This window comes from Podarcis muralis, chromosome 1, assembly GCF_964188315.1.
Source record: "Podarcis muralis chromosome 1, rPodMur119.hap1.1, whole genome shotgun sequence".
Classification (NCBI taxonomy): Eukaryota; Metazoa; Chordata; class Lepidosauria; order Squamata; family Lacertidae; genus Podarcis; species Podarcis muralis.
The window spans coordinates 28413128-28430035 of NC_135655.1; the positions used below are offsets into that span (position 1 = coordinate 28413128).

The 16908-nt window shown below is 42.4% G+C and overlaps 1 protein-coding gene across 24 annotated transcripts in view; it reads right to left on the minus strand.

The window, feature by feature from the left end:
• NRXN3 (neurexin 3) overlaps nt 1-16908 on the minus strand; it is a 1192693-nt gene that overhangs the window by 362530 nt on the left and 813255 nt on the right. The gene's annotated exons all lie outside the window — the stretch shown is intronic.

The window sequence follows — 16908 nt, forward strand, 5'->3', positions numbered from 1 at the left end:
CAGGGTCTCAGAGAAATACATTCTCCTTTGTTTGTTTTATGCATGCACTTTATTGGGTGACTTAAGGCAGAAAAGAAGGCAAGGGAATCTAAATAATAAACCTACTACAATCCTCTGATAAGGGGAAAGTGGCCAAGCAGCTAAGAAGAAGGGCTGAGTATGCAGCAAGGAAAGGGGAACAAATTCAAATATTTAAGCTTATTCCAGTTCTATAATAAATATAGCTTCTGCCAGGCTACAAATATTACAGATTAAAGTCTGAAATGCCCCAAAAGGCTGGGCTACTTTGCTTAACCAGGTTGATGCCTTCAGTCCTTGCATCTACCATTAGCTATTTATATTCTAGAAAAGCTGGGAAAAAATGTCATTTTCAATGTACTTATTTTTCTTTCTTTCCAAAAATAGGAAAATACTCTTCCCATCCATCCATAGTAACTTTTCAAAAAAACATATGAATTCAACCAGCTCAGTCAGAATGTGGATCAGGATATGCACTTTGAATGTGGATATTGGCATGAATTTCAGTGAGCATCCCACTGAAAGCAATCCAGAATGGCTTGGCAGCATTGTAGCATATGCTGGAATCAGATCATTGGTCCATGTAACTCTGTTTTGTCTGTACCAAAGATAGTCAACATGGTGCCCTCCAGTTGTTGTGGACAACTGATGTCACCAGCCCCAATCAGCATGACCAATAGATAGGATAATGGGAACAAATATCTGGATGGCATCACATTGACTACCCTTAGAGGCTCTACCCACCCAGTGAACAACTTCTGTTTCCAGACCTACCAGCAGATATTAGGAGTTTAACAAGAAAGGGGCATGGAGGGCTTTGTACACACCAGTCTTCTTAGCTGGATATTGGCAAATGATGGTTATAGCAACCCAGTACTTCCCCTTGTCTTCTGCGGTATGATCAGCAGGCTATTACCTCAATAGAAAGATTCCCAGTTCTTTTCAAATCAGTGACGGGATTATTAATTGATGTATTTGTTTATTTTAAGGTTGGATTCCAAAAGCTGCGATAATTTCAGTGTTCTGGTGGTTGGAAACTGGGAGAACTTGAACTTCAAAGCTCAGGTGAAGTTTCGTGTTAAGACATTTTGCATCTGCTCCGTTCAAGGCCAGCCACTTAACATTTTTCCCCTCCAGACTTTGGCCATTATTGTTTAACTGGAGACCACTCATTCTTTCAAAGAGGAGATTGGAGAGACATGATATTGCTATAAAAGACAACCAATTGTTCATGCTCTGTGTAGTACAAGAGGGCAGGTCTGCACCCCAAGGAGCTTATAATCTAAACGGAAACAATGGAAACAACAGAGGAAGGAGAGTGAACCAGAGGCAGGGGTAAAAAAAGGACAAGCGCTATGTAGTCGTTTCAGATGTATTTACTTGGGTTTAGATGCAAAACTAATGATCCTTTGCATGACCATGCAATACATGAACTTTGAATTCCATATGTGAGTAAATGAGATTATAAATCAAACTGACAGTATAAACTCAGAAAAGAAACTCAACAGTTCACATTCTACTTGTGTGATGACAATAAACTCAAGCATGTTAGTGAAAGACAATCGTGTGTTCTTATGAGAGTGTCCCTAAATTTCAGAGACGTACTCACTCCACTTTTGAGTTAAGTTCCCTCCCTTAAGATGGCTTTAGGACAGGGTTCTGCTCAGTGGAGGCTGATCCTTTAAGGGGACTGGGACAGTGCCACACCAACCTCAGTCATCTTTCAGCAAGTTCACACCTGCCAGCCTTCTTACTTAAAACCAGCCCATGGTGTGGCACTGGCTGTTAGCTTCCCCCCACTTGGTTCCAATGTTGCCCTTGTACAGGCACCCCCACTTACATGAGGTTTAGGTTCCGGGCCCCTGTGTGCATAAGTGAAATAATGCAAAATGGGGGAGCACCCTCTAAGAAGCCTCTGAATGCCTCTCTCCCCCCCCCCCGCTCCTGCTGTCTCCCTACACAACTCTCTCTTCAACTAGAATTGAAGCTCTGGGGCCAGCTGGAGGCTGCAGGATGTGCAGGAAGGCGGCTGCTGCTGCTGCACTATCCCACGAGTCAGCTGTTAGGCAGGGAGGCCAAGCAGCCTAAGCAAAGCCCCACTGTGCCTCCGGTCTCTTTGGGGCTTCCATTGCCCTCACTGACATCCTCTTCAGGCTCCAGGGAGGGTCTCCTCGCAAGCCATGAGGACTCTCCTGCCGTTTCCTGGTATGATTATATTTATATATTCCCCAGCACCATGCATATACATATGAGGAGAACAAAGATGGGGGGGAAGGGCTAGAGCTAGTTTGCTCTTCCTATCATTGACTCTGGCTTCATCTACTGTTGGCCTTCCTGGCTTCTGCTCTACCAGCCCCTATGGTCACCAGCTTCCACTGGTCCTACCTATATTTGACAAAAATTCTCACTAGGGCCCCCTTATCGTTTCTTCATTTGGCCTTTCTTTCTTAAGGACATCCAAGTTGTAGCCTTTCCCCAAAAACAGAGAGACTTGGGTAACAACTTGTGCAACCTCTGCTCCCATGCCTCACTCCTCTGCCAAATTCTAGCTCTGTTGAGCAGTTGGACTCACAGCAATGATGTAATGCCTTTGGGACTCTGCATAGTGACTTCAAGAGTGTAGGCTAAGACTCACTTCCCACCAGGTTTGTTTGTTTGTATGTTTTGCTGCCAGTTGGTTTCTAAGGCCACCAAACTGATGGGTAGGCTGCAGAAAGGGGCATGGCAGCCCCTTTATAATTAACATAATCCACAAATGCTTTCGTTTTGTCATGCTTGACATGAAAGACAAGTGGTGCATTTATTGAGTGGTGGCTGACTAGGGCTGGAGTTATAAGTACTTAATATTACTTAATTGCAGTATTTAGCATTTCAGTCCAATGACCTAACAAACAACTCATACATGTTAATATTCTTTCTCTGTACCCTCTGTTTTGCACAGATGCCTGAGTCTTGGGTCCAACAAAAGCTGTTTACAGGGATGGCCAGCTGCTTTTCTCGGCAGGGGATTAGCTGTGTTTATGATGCCCTTCAAAACATTCAATTGCCGAAACTGCAGCAACTGCAAAGGTCTTTTGTCAAATGCAAGAGGAAGAAAGAAGCCACAATAGTCTAAGATTACAGCCCAGCAGGAGTGATGCTCTGTGCATAAGCAGATAAATAATAACCAACACACACAATAAAATAATGGATTTCTTTTCCCCATGAATGCAATTTTTTTTTTGCCTCTTGCAATTGTTCCTTGCTGAACCGAAATTGAAAATAGCTTTTACACACTAAATGATCTTTAGAAAATTGTTTTAGAAGTGCCACAGGGCAATAGTGGGCACCTTCCTGTGCATTATGGTCACTGATGAGTCGCTCAGTGAAATGTCCCTCCAAGCATGCTCAGCCAAGCAGTGGCATGGTGTGGGAGAAGACTGCAAAAAGCAGATACCATTAGTCTCACTTTATTTTCTATTTTCAAAAGCCCAGGTTTGGAATAATAACACTGGAGAAAGTCGCAACTGAGAGGCAATATCAGAGATAGAGAAAACAGGAGAAGAGCAGTGAAACTTTAAAGAGAAGTCCCTGTTAAGAGATAAGGAAAACCTGTAAGGTGAGTCACAGGTGCTTATGCATAAGGATATGGAAAGCAGAGTGTGTGCTCACCTTCCTAACAAGCAGTGGGAGTGGACACTTCATGCTTCATATATAACTTCTATTTTGTTGTAGGTTCTAAAAATATTCTTCCAGTTTAGTGATCTGGACAAATCTTGTCTCCCTACAGCATTATGTGTCTACCTCTATGAGCAGTGCTAAGGGGAAGGGAGATCAAGACACAGTAATGTTTGCTGCTAACACCATGGTCCTGATAACATTGTCTTGCTAGACATGATTTTTTCCACATGGCCTCTTGGGTGTATTCTTCAGGCATGGTCACCTTCCTGATTCATGCAAGTCTTACTGCCTGAGGACTGAAAGGGTATGGACCAGAGCCATGCAGTCAATGGACTAGGGGGATTAGGCTAGTCCCCTAAATGTCCAGAGTAGAGTATTAAAATATTAAAGCCTGGTGTCTCCTTCCCAAAGTCCAGGAAGCTTCTGCCCAGCTTAGGGAGGGAGGTATGATGTTCACGTGCATGACATCGCCCCCCGCCAGCACCATCGCCAGCTGGCACCTCTGGCCCTAACTGTTCCCATATGAAAAAATGTCACCGCACACCACTGGTATGGACTACGTAGTAAAGCTGAAGTAGCAACATACAGTATAGCCCTTCCTGCATGCTACTTGGATCACGTTCTCAGAGGGGGGGAAATACTGGGGAGAATCTCACTAAAGAATTGGCTTCACAGACTGCTTCAAAATCCTCTCGCTATCCAGAATAGCAAATAAATGGAGTGGTTAGGCTTGGTGCTACCCAGTGGGGATTCATTGCCTCCAGAAATGGATAGCAAATATCAAAGCACCTTTGAAATGCCTGTGCAATACCCACCTGTGGCTACCCTAATCTGCTATTCCATTGCAGAGAGTTCTGCACAAAGAGGTAGCAGAGACACTGTTCCATCACCAGGAAAAAACTGTTATCCCAGCTGGAAAGAGAATCACTTCTTTGTCAAACAGATTTCACTGAGATGTAACTCTAGCAGTTCTTCCCCCCCCCCTCCCCAGTCCCCATCCACTCAAAGCTCTGGGGATCCTTTTGGGACACCCCAGAGTAGGCCTTGCCTCATTTTCATTTCTGAAGGTTGGCTATTCACAATGCACCGGTCCAAGATAGCCCCACTCACAAAGCAGCATGTTCCGTTATTTATGTGTGCCTCATTAAGATTTAATGTTCCCTCTTTGCAAAATGCTCCCTGAGAGGCAAAGTCTGGTTTTCACGAAGGTCCCAATGGAATGAGAAACCTTTCAGTCTTACTTGGCAGCAGGGTGGGGTGGGGTGGATACAGTAATCTCTCCAATCAGACATGCAACCTGCTGCTTCTGTGCAACACACTTGAGTTGCAAGAGAGAAATGGAACGATGGGGCTAAAAATAAACCGTTGAAACTCTACAAACATCACACTCCAAAGCTATTTTCCATATTACTGAAAGAGGAGGCCAGAGCACCTTAGGCAAGGAAACAGCCGCACAGTAGAGCCACTTCTTTCATTTTCCATGACTAGCATTTCCTTGCTGGACGTTTTTCTTAACCATCTGAAAATTTAACATAGAGCGTACGAAACACAAAATACAGTGGTTACGTACTTAATTCGTTCCGGAGGTCCGTTCTTAACCTGAAACTGTTCTTAACCTGAAGCACCACTTTAGCTAATGGGGCCTCCTGCTGCTGCCGAAGCACAATTTCTGTTCTCATCCTGAAGCAAAGTTCTTAACCCGAGGTACTATTTCTGGGTTAGCGGAGTCTGTAACCTGAAGCGTATGTAACCTGAAGCGTATGTAACCCGAGGTACCACTGTACTTTCAGGTAACAGTACCAGGGAAATGTTTTATTATATTTCTGAAAATATAAGGGCTTTACAGTGACCAGGGCAATTTACAACAGCACAAAAATTATAAAATCTTATAAAGCATCTAACACCGTAATAAAACAACCATTTCAAACTCTGCTCAGTTAAAACTCAGGCATAATTTCCAGATTAACCAGGACTAAGTAGCAACAAATATGGAATATGAAGAACTGCAGTTTGGATTTGCTTTAACATGCCAACTGGGACTCCTGGCTACAGCTTGTGGTTAGTGTGGAGAGAGCTCAACTGCGAGTAACAGTTGACACACTAAGCCAAACTTCGGCTTATTTTAGTATAGTACTGCAGTAAAAAGGACTGGGGAGGATCAAAGATGCTGCAAGCTCCTCTCTGGGAACCTGCACATTCATGCAGTCTCAGTAAGCCACAGGTTGGATTAGTGTGCCATGCAAGCCACTTCTTTAAACTCCTTTAAACCACACCTTGTGCAAACTTTAATTTAGGCACACATCCAAGCTATATGACTGGGATGTATCTTTCATAATACTGGTCAGAAGAATCTTTGCATTTCTTTGAGCACATTTTTGGATACAGGACTGAAGTTGTCTCAGTAGCACTCACTGCCTTGCTCATCTAATGGCTTGCTCTGCTTTCCATTCTTAACTCATCTGCTAAACACAAAGTGCTGGTGAGGTGGAATCAGATGGGGAAAACAACAACATCTGGAATAGTTGCTTGTATCTAAACCTACAAGGATCGTATCATTTGACATGTTCTTTGTCACATCTGCACTTATTCACACTCATTGTGTAGAGAAGAGAGCAACTTTCTGGGAGCCAGAGGCAAAAGCAGGTGGAGCAATGAATATAGCATTTACCTGTGTACAGTAGCCTAATTTTGCACACACTCATGCAACCCTCACTAGGCTCCATTCGGGCAAGCCAAATACAGTATGATAGGTCAAGGACACACTCCAGCCAGGCATTAACACTCAAGGGTTGTGTGAAGGAAGAGCAGTGAGGAGTGTGGCCTGTGGGAAGTATGTGTGGCTGAGCAGGCTGTGCAGCCCTGGGAGAGTCCTCAGGGCCAGATAGTGTCTAGGAGGGTGACATTTGGCCCCTGGGGCTGAGGTTCCACACCACTGGCACAGATCCTGGTAAGGCCTATTCCATGGGTAAGCAAACTAAGGCCTGGGGGCCAGATCCGGCCCAATCGCCTTCTAAATCCGGCCCGTGGATGGTCCAGGAATCAGCGTGTTTTTACATGAGTGGAATGTGTCCTTTTATTTAAAATGCACCTCTGGGTTATTTGTGGGGCATAGGAATTCATTCATTATTTTTTTCAGAATATAGTCCAACCCCCCACAAGGCCTGAGGGACAGTGGACCGGCCTCCTGCTGAAAATGTTTGTTGACCCCTGGCTATTCTAAGCCCCCTTTTAAATGTTCCCTTACTAGTGCTGTTGCTGGCTATCTTGTGGTTGCTCCAGAGACAATCAGAGAACATATTTATACTGTACCTCACTTTTATACCTGAGTTGCTTTTATACCTTTTATACCTCTATAGACTGTTATACCTCTGAGTTGCTGTGACAATGTGGCCAACAACCATGCAGTCAACACCTCCCAGTGGGCTCTTGCTTGCGTGGCTGCTAACTATACCGTCAGAGCAACTCATGGAGGCAGAATTCTTTAGACATTCTGTGATTAATATGGGAGTCGCTACAGGTCATACTGCAAATGCGCTGGTAAGACAGCATCGTTGTAAGCCTTGAGAGGTCATTACCTAGAAATATTTTATAAGAAGGAAACATCAAAAAAGGGGCTGAACTTTCCACTATTACAGGTTGCCTACATCTATCCTCTACCCTGCACATTGTTCTGGGGGTTCTCTGGACCCCCCAATTAAATTTCAGGGGGTACACAGTGGAAGGAGGGGGGGATAGCCCTGCTGCACAAGTGGAAGTCCTTGCCCAGGCCTTCCCCTGACAAGTACACATTTGTCACCAGCCTAGTCACATGTCTCACCAGCCTAGTCACAGTCTTCCTCACTGTGCTATCTGTATTGAAATTGCAGCAATTATTTCCAAATGTGTATCTACACATGAAAACCAGCATATGTATTTTCCCCCCATGCAAATCTGTGTCCTCTTCTGTCCTCTTTCTTGGCAATGCACAAGTAGCTACCTTACCCTGGAGGGATATTTTCACTCACATTTTTTTTGTAAGCAGCTACTCCCCCACAGATGAACAACGGATGGTTCATTGAACTGTGAGGAGAAAAATACACAACTTTAAAATGTGTAAAGCTCTGCAGCCATTTCTGAAGACTTTGGAATATCTTTTTTGCCGTTGTGATGGGCACAGCTCATCTCTGCCCATAGTAAATGAAAGCTGACTCCAGCAGCTGAGGCCAGGGCTCTGTCAATGCAACAGAGCAGAAAACACTACACACAGAGAGAGAGAGAGAGAGAGAGCTGCTGAAAACAGTGGTGCATTGTTAGTAAATAAAAAAGATTTTCGTGAACACCGTTCTCATTGGCGGTTTGTTCCAAAGCACCCTCTACAGCCCTACTGGGGAACATTACTGTGTTTCACTCGCTCTTCATTTTGACATCTTAGGCTCAATACTTAATATATACTGAGATAACTTCCATTGCATTCCAGATGGTTAGCCAAGAGGAGGAGGGGAACAGGACTGTGCACACTGAACCCATAGTTAGGTGAGCCCAGTTATTAAGAATGAATTAATAGGCTGTAATGATATTAGGGGGTGCAGTTCATTTATTTTCAGTTAATCTCTAATTAGTGAGCAAGTAAAATTTTATGTACAGTTCCATTGCCACGCACAGAATAAAGGACCTCCTCGTGTTTAATTTAGTTTTTTATGTACATTAAAATGTGTTAGAACTAAGGGTCACAATTTAAGATATTATCAACATTCACAGTGCATTTCCTTTTGCTGTTGCTGCCGAAGTCTGAGACTGAAGATAGTAGTTTTTAAGGAGAGCTGAAAGTGACAGGAAAGAACCAATGTTGTCTAGAGTGTACACACATTTCTTTTGTACCATTATGGTCTCAGGTCAAACAGGTTTGCAGGTTTCTGAAGCACTGCAATACCTGTAAAAACTGTTTGGCCTAGGGATCATCTGGTCTCCCTCATCCTATTTTAGTATAGTTCTGGGAGTTCACTCTATCCCACATTCTTCTTCATCTGTCTTCTGGTTTAACTTTGAGAGTTTCTAAAATTGATTTTTGTATTGGAGCACCACTGTTTTTTAGTTCATGTCCTTTCTCTTTTAGATCAGGGATGTGCATACAAGGATAGATCAAATCACAACAATGGCAGTGAATGGCATCATTGTGGTTCTTTTATACCACCTTCCGCTCTCTGAAATATTAGCTATGTATTAAACCTTCCAATTATTTCCATGCACTTGCCTGCTTTGTTGAAGTACCAAAATTGTTATTCCACATGGTATTTCAGAATCTCCCACAAATGCCTATTCAAAACAAGAACAGGCTTAATTCTGCCTCCTAATTTGGAACCAAGCAAGTAGCTTTGTACTATTTTTAAAAATTACATGGAGGAACATATCCTTCATCTTATTTAAACACATTTTAACAACTGTTACAGGAGTTTTGGGATACAGAGAAGAACAGAGCTTGTTACCATGCCTTATTCAGAATCCAGAGCAAAGCCATTGTCCAATCTTAGTCATAAGAAAGAGAGAGAGAAACATCTTTCCAATCTGTGAAACAGCTTAACTACATCTATTCTCTCTTCCTTCCCCACACCTCCCAAGAATGACAATAAGTGTTCAGAAGCTTGCTGCTCTATTTGGGATTCCCATCTGCGACTTCAAATACACAGTTTTAGTTCTTGGAATGAAATTCATGGATATTCATAACATACTTATAAAAATCTATTGTGTGCATCCAACCAGAGATTCCATATGCTTTGCTCCTGACTATGCCATCAGTTATGTACCTGGTCATCAGAGAGAATATTTAAAGCTGCCAAATGCATTATGAATCCACCAGTTCTTTGAAGAAGTAATAGTAAATAATGACTATTGCAAAGAGCCAAATATTCCAAGTTTTATTCCTGTCCTATTGCAATGTTTGAAGTAAGTTGGTTTTTTTTAAAAAAAACAACTTCTAAAAACTTTTTGAAGCTGACTTGAAAATGAGATCAGCACCATGGAGAGTTACCTAGACAAAGAGGACTACGGCACAGAACAAAGTAAGTCTGAGCTGCAATCCTAGTCACACAATATTTAGCAAAGCTAAATATTAATTGATGTAAATGTTAGGTGGTCTTAAATAGTCTTTCAAAGGGAGAATTTTAGTATCTACATGTTTCATTAAGATTCTAAAATATAGCCCTCTTTATCTGAAGACATTTCTAGCACTGAACCTCTCTAGTGCTCTCAAAAGCACATTTACTTGAAATACATCTCGCCTACTTAAATTAGCTGGACTTTTTAATTGGTTTATATTAGTGTTAGAATTGTTTACAAATATTAACTGATCAATAATAATAATATTTATACCACACCCATCTGGCTGGGTTTCCTCAGCCACTCTGGGTGGCTTACAGCACATATAAAAACATAATAAAATGTCAAACACTAAAAACTTCCAATTGACTGTATACTACCTTCACTCCCTCCCTGGCAGAAAGTCATGTATTATACAAATACGTAATTTAAACAATTGTAATGTTAATGTAGGTCTTTTTACATGGCTCTTGCTGAGAGATGGGAAACCTGTGGTTCTCCAGGTGTTGCTGGACTACAACTCCCAGAGGCCATGGTTGCTGATAGAGTGAATGGGAGTTATAGTCCAACAACATTTGCAGACACATGTTCCTAATTCCTGCTCTAAATGTTCCCTGTGCTTCTATTTGAAATATTATACCATGTAGCATTCTTCCTATTTAATTTCATGTGTGTGTCATGCTATACAAGTCCTGTTCTTTCATTATTTTTTTGTACCATGCACCATATTTGTTCCCATCTTCTAAACCAGTTCCAATTTATCTGTATCCATTTTAAAGTGTGGTGCCCAGAATGCAACTCTGTACTCCAGATGAGGTCTTACTAGTGTAGCGTAGAGTGGAACTGATACTTCTCATGACTTAGAAACTATGCCTCTATTAATGCAGCATAAAATCATATTAACCTTTTCTTGCAGATTCATTACACTGCCGACTCATGTTCAGTTTGTGACGGACTCCAATCTCAAGATCCGTTTTTACATACACTGCACTAAGCATACAGCTGTGCATTTGATTTTTAAAAAACCTAAATTTGCATTAGTCTCTGTTGAACTACATTTTGTTAGTTTCAGACCAAATTTCGATTGTATTAATATCCTTCTGAATTCCCCTCTACTGAAGGGCTAGCTACCTTCTCCCCGTGGCTTTTCTTTCATGCACCTTACACATGAAGGTATGTCAGGAATTGGTTAGAGATTCCATTTTTTGGCAGAGTTAGTCTCCCACAAGATGTCAGAATAGTTGAAGCCCCCCATTGCTACATTTCCTCCCTTCCTTGAGACATACATAATTTCTTTCAGAAAAGCATAGTCCACATACTCTTCTTACCCATGGGGCTACTGTGTTCACTATCTTAAATTTCTGTGCAGTGCCCACATTTTTGGCCTATAATGCTGCTTTAAAAAGTTAAATTATTCAGTTGCTACATTCCAGTCATGGCAGTCATTCCGCCATGTTTCCATTAGTCATACCTACTGAGACGTATTTACCTTTCTGGACTAGAGTTTCAAACTCATTTTCTTTATTTCACATACTCAGTGAAGTAGTACATAAACACTGGAAGTCAATGATATTACGTTCCAATGTCTCTATTGATGTTTTGTGGGTTTGCTAGGCATTATTTTTGTGCTCAAAAGCACACCATACAAACTAGCACATTTTCCCCTTTCCAAATATACTGTGCTCCATTCACTCCTGCAATCAGAGCATATTCAATGGTTGAACTTTTTGGTGAAACAAGTGATGGTCAGTTTAAAAATCAATTTAAACAACACCACTCGAGTTCAATGCTGGTCAAACCTGCTGGGAATACAGCCCCATAAAACATACATTGCAAACACCGTTCCTACATTTTCCCTCTGAAACTATGCCTCAGTCCTGAACTTGTGGAGAAAACCCATAAGCGAACTTATTTTCAGGTGGATGGGACAGTCAGTTTGGTGTGCAGTACATGCATCTCACTGTGGGAGAGATTCATAGGTCATCACTTTGAGTTATCATGAGTTATCACTTTGCTTGTCATGCTGGAAACATGAAAATAGGAAGTGTGACTCAATCACACTTCCCTTCTCTCCAAAAGTGACCCTCTCTGTATATGGCCTTCTATGCTGAGAATAGCTATATCAAGGAAATGGTTGATGTACACTGGTCATCTGTCTAAGTTCTCATGATTTAATACAGGGGTGGGGAGACTCAGGCTTGGAGGCCAAATACATCCCTCAGGGCATCTCTATCTGGCTCTTGGGACTCACCCAGGGCCACATCCTTTCTCCCCAGGCAACACCCCTTTCCCCATGCTCTCCTTGAGTGTATTTGCATGGCTGGAATGTGTCTTTGAATTATGATAATGCCTCTTATCTGTCTGTCTGGAGGATGTGTGGATGTATGTCAAAACTAACCTACTATACAAAGGTGAAATTCAACTACATGTATTGCTTTGCTCACTGTTACCTCTGGCACCATCCAAGTGTCCCTATGAAGCCTGCCCAGATGGGAATGCAGTCCGTGGTCTGGAAAAGCTCCCCCTCCCCGATTTAATGGCACCAAATAGAATAAATACATAATTAAAATCACAGGGGAAATGATTGCCAAAACATTTAAAGTTGGATGTGAAACAACACTAGTCCTTGTGGACGTGGAATTCAAGTCTGTGCTGCATTTTCAGCTGAGATTATATGGACTCTCTGACAATTGCAGTCCCAGGAAATTGGAAGTAAATTGAGATGATTGTCTTTTATCGGAGCAGCTTGATGGAATTATTAAAAATGCAAGCAAGCTTTCAGATATGCATAACCCTTCTTTAAGGTTATGAGGAAGGTGATGAGCTATGCTGAGTACATTAGTATTTCAAATATCACTATTAAACACACAGGGGATGTGAGTTCAGGAGAAACCTAGAGGAAGAAATAATTAAGAACTGTGCATTTAATACTTGATTATTTGGATGGTAACTGAATGATCAGGGCAAGCTACCACATTTAGAACAGGGATGGGAAACTTCTGTCTCTCCAGATAGTTTTGGATTCCAATCCCATTATCCACGACCATTGGCCAAACTGGCTGAGACTGATGGAGTCCAACACCATTTAGAGGCCAAGAAGTTCCTCATCCAAGATTTAACAGGAAGTAACTTTGGCCAGTCAAATTGAAGCATTTTGCTCCAGTCAAATTTAAGCACTTGATATCAGTGGGAGAGATTGAAGCAGATACTTAACTCATCCTCTGGACCCAATGGCATTCAAAAGTACTTAACATTTGGAATTGGATCATGACTTTTCTTTATTTAAAAATATATGCCACAGGATAGAGGGGAACCCTTACTTTCACTAATTCATAAAAATCTGGCAAGGACCATCAATTGCTTGCTACTGGGATGAAGCCATATGGAAACATAAGATGGTATGTTATTAGATGATAGGGTGTATCTTACAGCAGGGATGGCGACCTGATCACATGCCAGCGGTGGTCGAGGCCAGAGGCCAAAGTGGCTGGAGCAACAAGTGTAAATTTTACATGTGTACATTAGCCTGCTTTCAACACACGCACACACCTCTATGCACCATTAAGAAAAGCAAGTGGCACTACCAGAGTTCAAGGACACATGACCCTCATGGTCCCTTTCAACTCTACAATTCTATGACGATTCAATGACGATTTCAGCCAGGTAAAAGACAAACAGGGTGTGAAGCAGGGGCAATGAAAGGTTGCAACCTGGGGACAATTCTGATAGCCATAGAGAGAGGCCTGGAGGGCTGAATTTGGCCCTTGGACCTGAGTCTCCCTGCCCCTGTCTCACAGCCAGGCACAATTCAAGTGTGGATGCATATTTTTAACTTGGGTGTCAGGTATCTTAAGGGCTGTCCTCTCTCATTTCAGCCAGCCTGAACTTTACAATCATCACCTGATTCCCTCCTCATGATCCCCCTGCCTCTTGACGGTAGGTGGGCAGAGACTGGGGACTGGCATCCAGTGTGTGGAATACTCTCTCTTGAGAGGCTCACCTAGTTCTGTACCTGATGATAGCTACCTGACACAATCAACAGCCTTCCTCCGGACTGCTTTTCTATGTTGTTAACATCACCAAAATCCTCTCCACACATAAGAATGTGTTCAAATAATTATCTTAATGAGAAAACCTGGTGATGTATGCCATATGTGAATATAGTCCTAAAGCCCTATTCTTTTAAGTCAAATTGCTTGTATGACATAGCAGAGGTGATCCATAAAGCAATTTATTTCTCTCTCCTTTGTGCCAATCCATGCTAATTCAGATAATGTTCGCTGATGATTTGCCGCACTGAATTATTGAAATAAATCCATACGTATCGAGCTAATTGATTAGCTCTCCCCATCTAAGGTAAAGCCAGCATTAATCACATTGAGTTGGACAGCTTTTCCGTCTAAGTACCAGCTGATAAGGGAGTCAAGAAAATAATAATTTGGAGTTCACCTGAAGTGTTGGCAATGTGGGGTGCCAGGTTCCAGGTGGGCTGGTAACAGAAAGCAGCCTCAAATTATTTCAGCCTAAGGCTATGAAGAGATGCGGGTGGCGCTGGGGGTTAAATCACAGAGCCTAGGAATTGATGATCAGAAGGTCGGCGGTTCAAATCCCCACGACGGGGTGAGCTCCCGTTGCTCGGTCCCTGCTCCTGCCAACCTAGCAGTTTGAAAGCACGTCAAAGTGCAAGTAGATAAATAGGTACCACTCCGGTGGGAAGGTAAACGGCGTTTCCATGTGCTGCTCTGGTTCGCCATGCTGGCCCCATGACCCGGAAGCTGTACGCCGGCTCCCTTGGCTAATAAAGCGAGATGAGCGCCGCAACCCCATAGTCGGCCACGACTGGACCTAATGATCAGGGGTCCCTTTACCTTTAAGGCTATGAAATGCTATGAAATGCCTGGCCACACAGGCATTTCCACACAGCAAATGAAGAACAGACACTACCATCTTAAATGACTGAATCCTGTCCTCTCTCCAATGTGCTCGGGAGGATAGTGTCTCTCACAGGTGGGGAACATTGTTGGGCTGAGAGTCACATTTCCCCAGGGGAAAGCTGGTGGGGTCTGTATTCCTGTAGTGGAGAAGATCAGGCACCAAAGTGGGTGAGGCTGGACTCATATGCAACCACTCACACTTCTTTCAGTGGAAGGAGCTGCAGTTGCCCATTTTGTACAACACCAAAGGCCTTTCCCCCTGCCAGCAGAACATCTGGTGCTCAGGTAAGGTCCCAGCGGATCTGCTGAAATTGGCTGTGGGCCACACCTGCCATGTGGGCTGAGCATTCCCTACCCCTGGTGCATACGTTGTTCTTCACTTTGCCTCCCTCATAGTGATTGGCTCAATGTTACCACAAAAAGCTTTCTGTCCAGGAGCATATCTGAATCTGTCTTCCTGGTCTAATTCTACTATTCTATTAATTCCCTGCATTAGTTCTCCTCTTGGATGAAAGGTTGGGCTCAGTCTGCCTTCATTGTTGCTTTTCTTTCTGGACTGCTTCTCAAACAACGAAGTGTTTTGTTCTCTGAAATTGTAACTGTCTTTCTTGATATTCTCTTCCCTGCTTGCTGTGATGAGTAAGACACTGGCTTCTGCTATTTCATGAACCAGCATCCGGCATGATCATGATGGCCTCCTCTCCCCCTTTCTCTAGTGGCTCTTCAGACTCAACAAGAAGATGGTTCAAGTGCTATTTGGAAAGTGGGAGAGAAAGGCTGTGACATCTAAAAACTGTTCCAGATCACTGCTGAATTAACGCAAGGCGAATCACACTGAATAATCACTTCCTTACAGGGTTGAACAAACTCATCTCTGAAATGTGATCAAGTTGATTCAGTATTAAATAGTGGCTCCTGAGCACTATGACATTTTTCATTTCCCATTCACTCAGAAATATGCTGATATTTCCTTTTCATAGATCTGTTTACACAAATTGGCACAACTCCATTGCACATCAAGTCAAAGATCTTGGCCAGAGTCTCTTTCCTACATGGCAAACTGTTATTTCACCCACAGTATGGCCCAAAATATAGCACAGCTCTTCTTTATTTTTATTTTTATTTTAAGAAACCATATGAGCTCTTGCGGAGGTTATTGACACTTGTTACTTAGCTACCCCAATTTAGTAATAGGGAAAACCATTTTAAAAGACAAATTCTACAATTAAAAAAAACAAACGCAAGTCCTAATATTACTGGATTTGAAAACACAACAGAAAACAGGTTGAAGAGCATCTTGCATTCACAAAATCCGTTAGTTAAAAAAACATATTGGTATAACGTTCTATTGATAAATAATAATGATTTGCTTTTCTTGGTTCTTTAAACTTAGTATCTGAATGAAATCTATGAATAAATCCATACACAGTTACTTTTAAGCATTCCTAATTTATTTATTTTTTACAACATCTTATGTCTTAGACTGTGTAAGATGTTTACAGAAGCCTGCACTGGCACCAATAAAAGCTTCCCTCCTGATGCAAATACAGTGGTGCCTCGCAAGACGAAATGAATTCGTTCCGCGAGTTTTTTCGTCTTGCGATTTTTTTCGTCTTGCGAAGCACGGTTTCGGAAAAGTTTTGGAAAAGCTTCAAAAATCACCAAAGTCTTCAAAAACCTCAAAAAAGGCTACCACACCGCGTGCTATGAGTTGCTCCTCGAAGTCAAGTTGCAACTGTATTAACGGTGTTAAGAAAAAGGAAACAAACTTGCAAGACATTTCCGTCTTGCGAAGCAAGCCCATAGGGAAAATCGTCTTGCGAAGCAACTCAACAAACCAAAAACCCTTTCGTCTTGCGAGTTTTTTGTCTTGCGAGGCATTCGTCTTGCGAGGTACCACTGTAGAAGGTGAAGAGTGATTTTTGTGAGGACTGTGGCAGAGTGGGAAGGGTTAAACTCACCCTCCACACCCCTGCAGTCCCAATACTACTCAGGCTCCCCCATAGCTGCAATTTATATAACAAAAATGCCCATGTTGCATTCACACAATTAACACCATGTCTCATCTGGCCCCTTCAAACATGGAGGCTAGTTTATTTAACGATGTCCCTTCCAAGACATTACAACATTTTACCCATATCTTCTCCCTCTTCAACATCGTTTCCAAAAGTTAGCTCCAATTTTGATCTGCTCTTGGTTAGGGGGATAGCAGTTTTCTAAACGA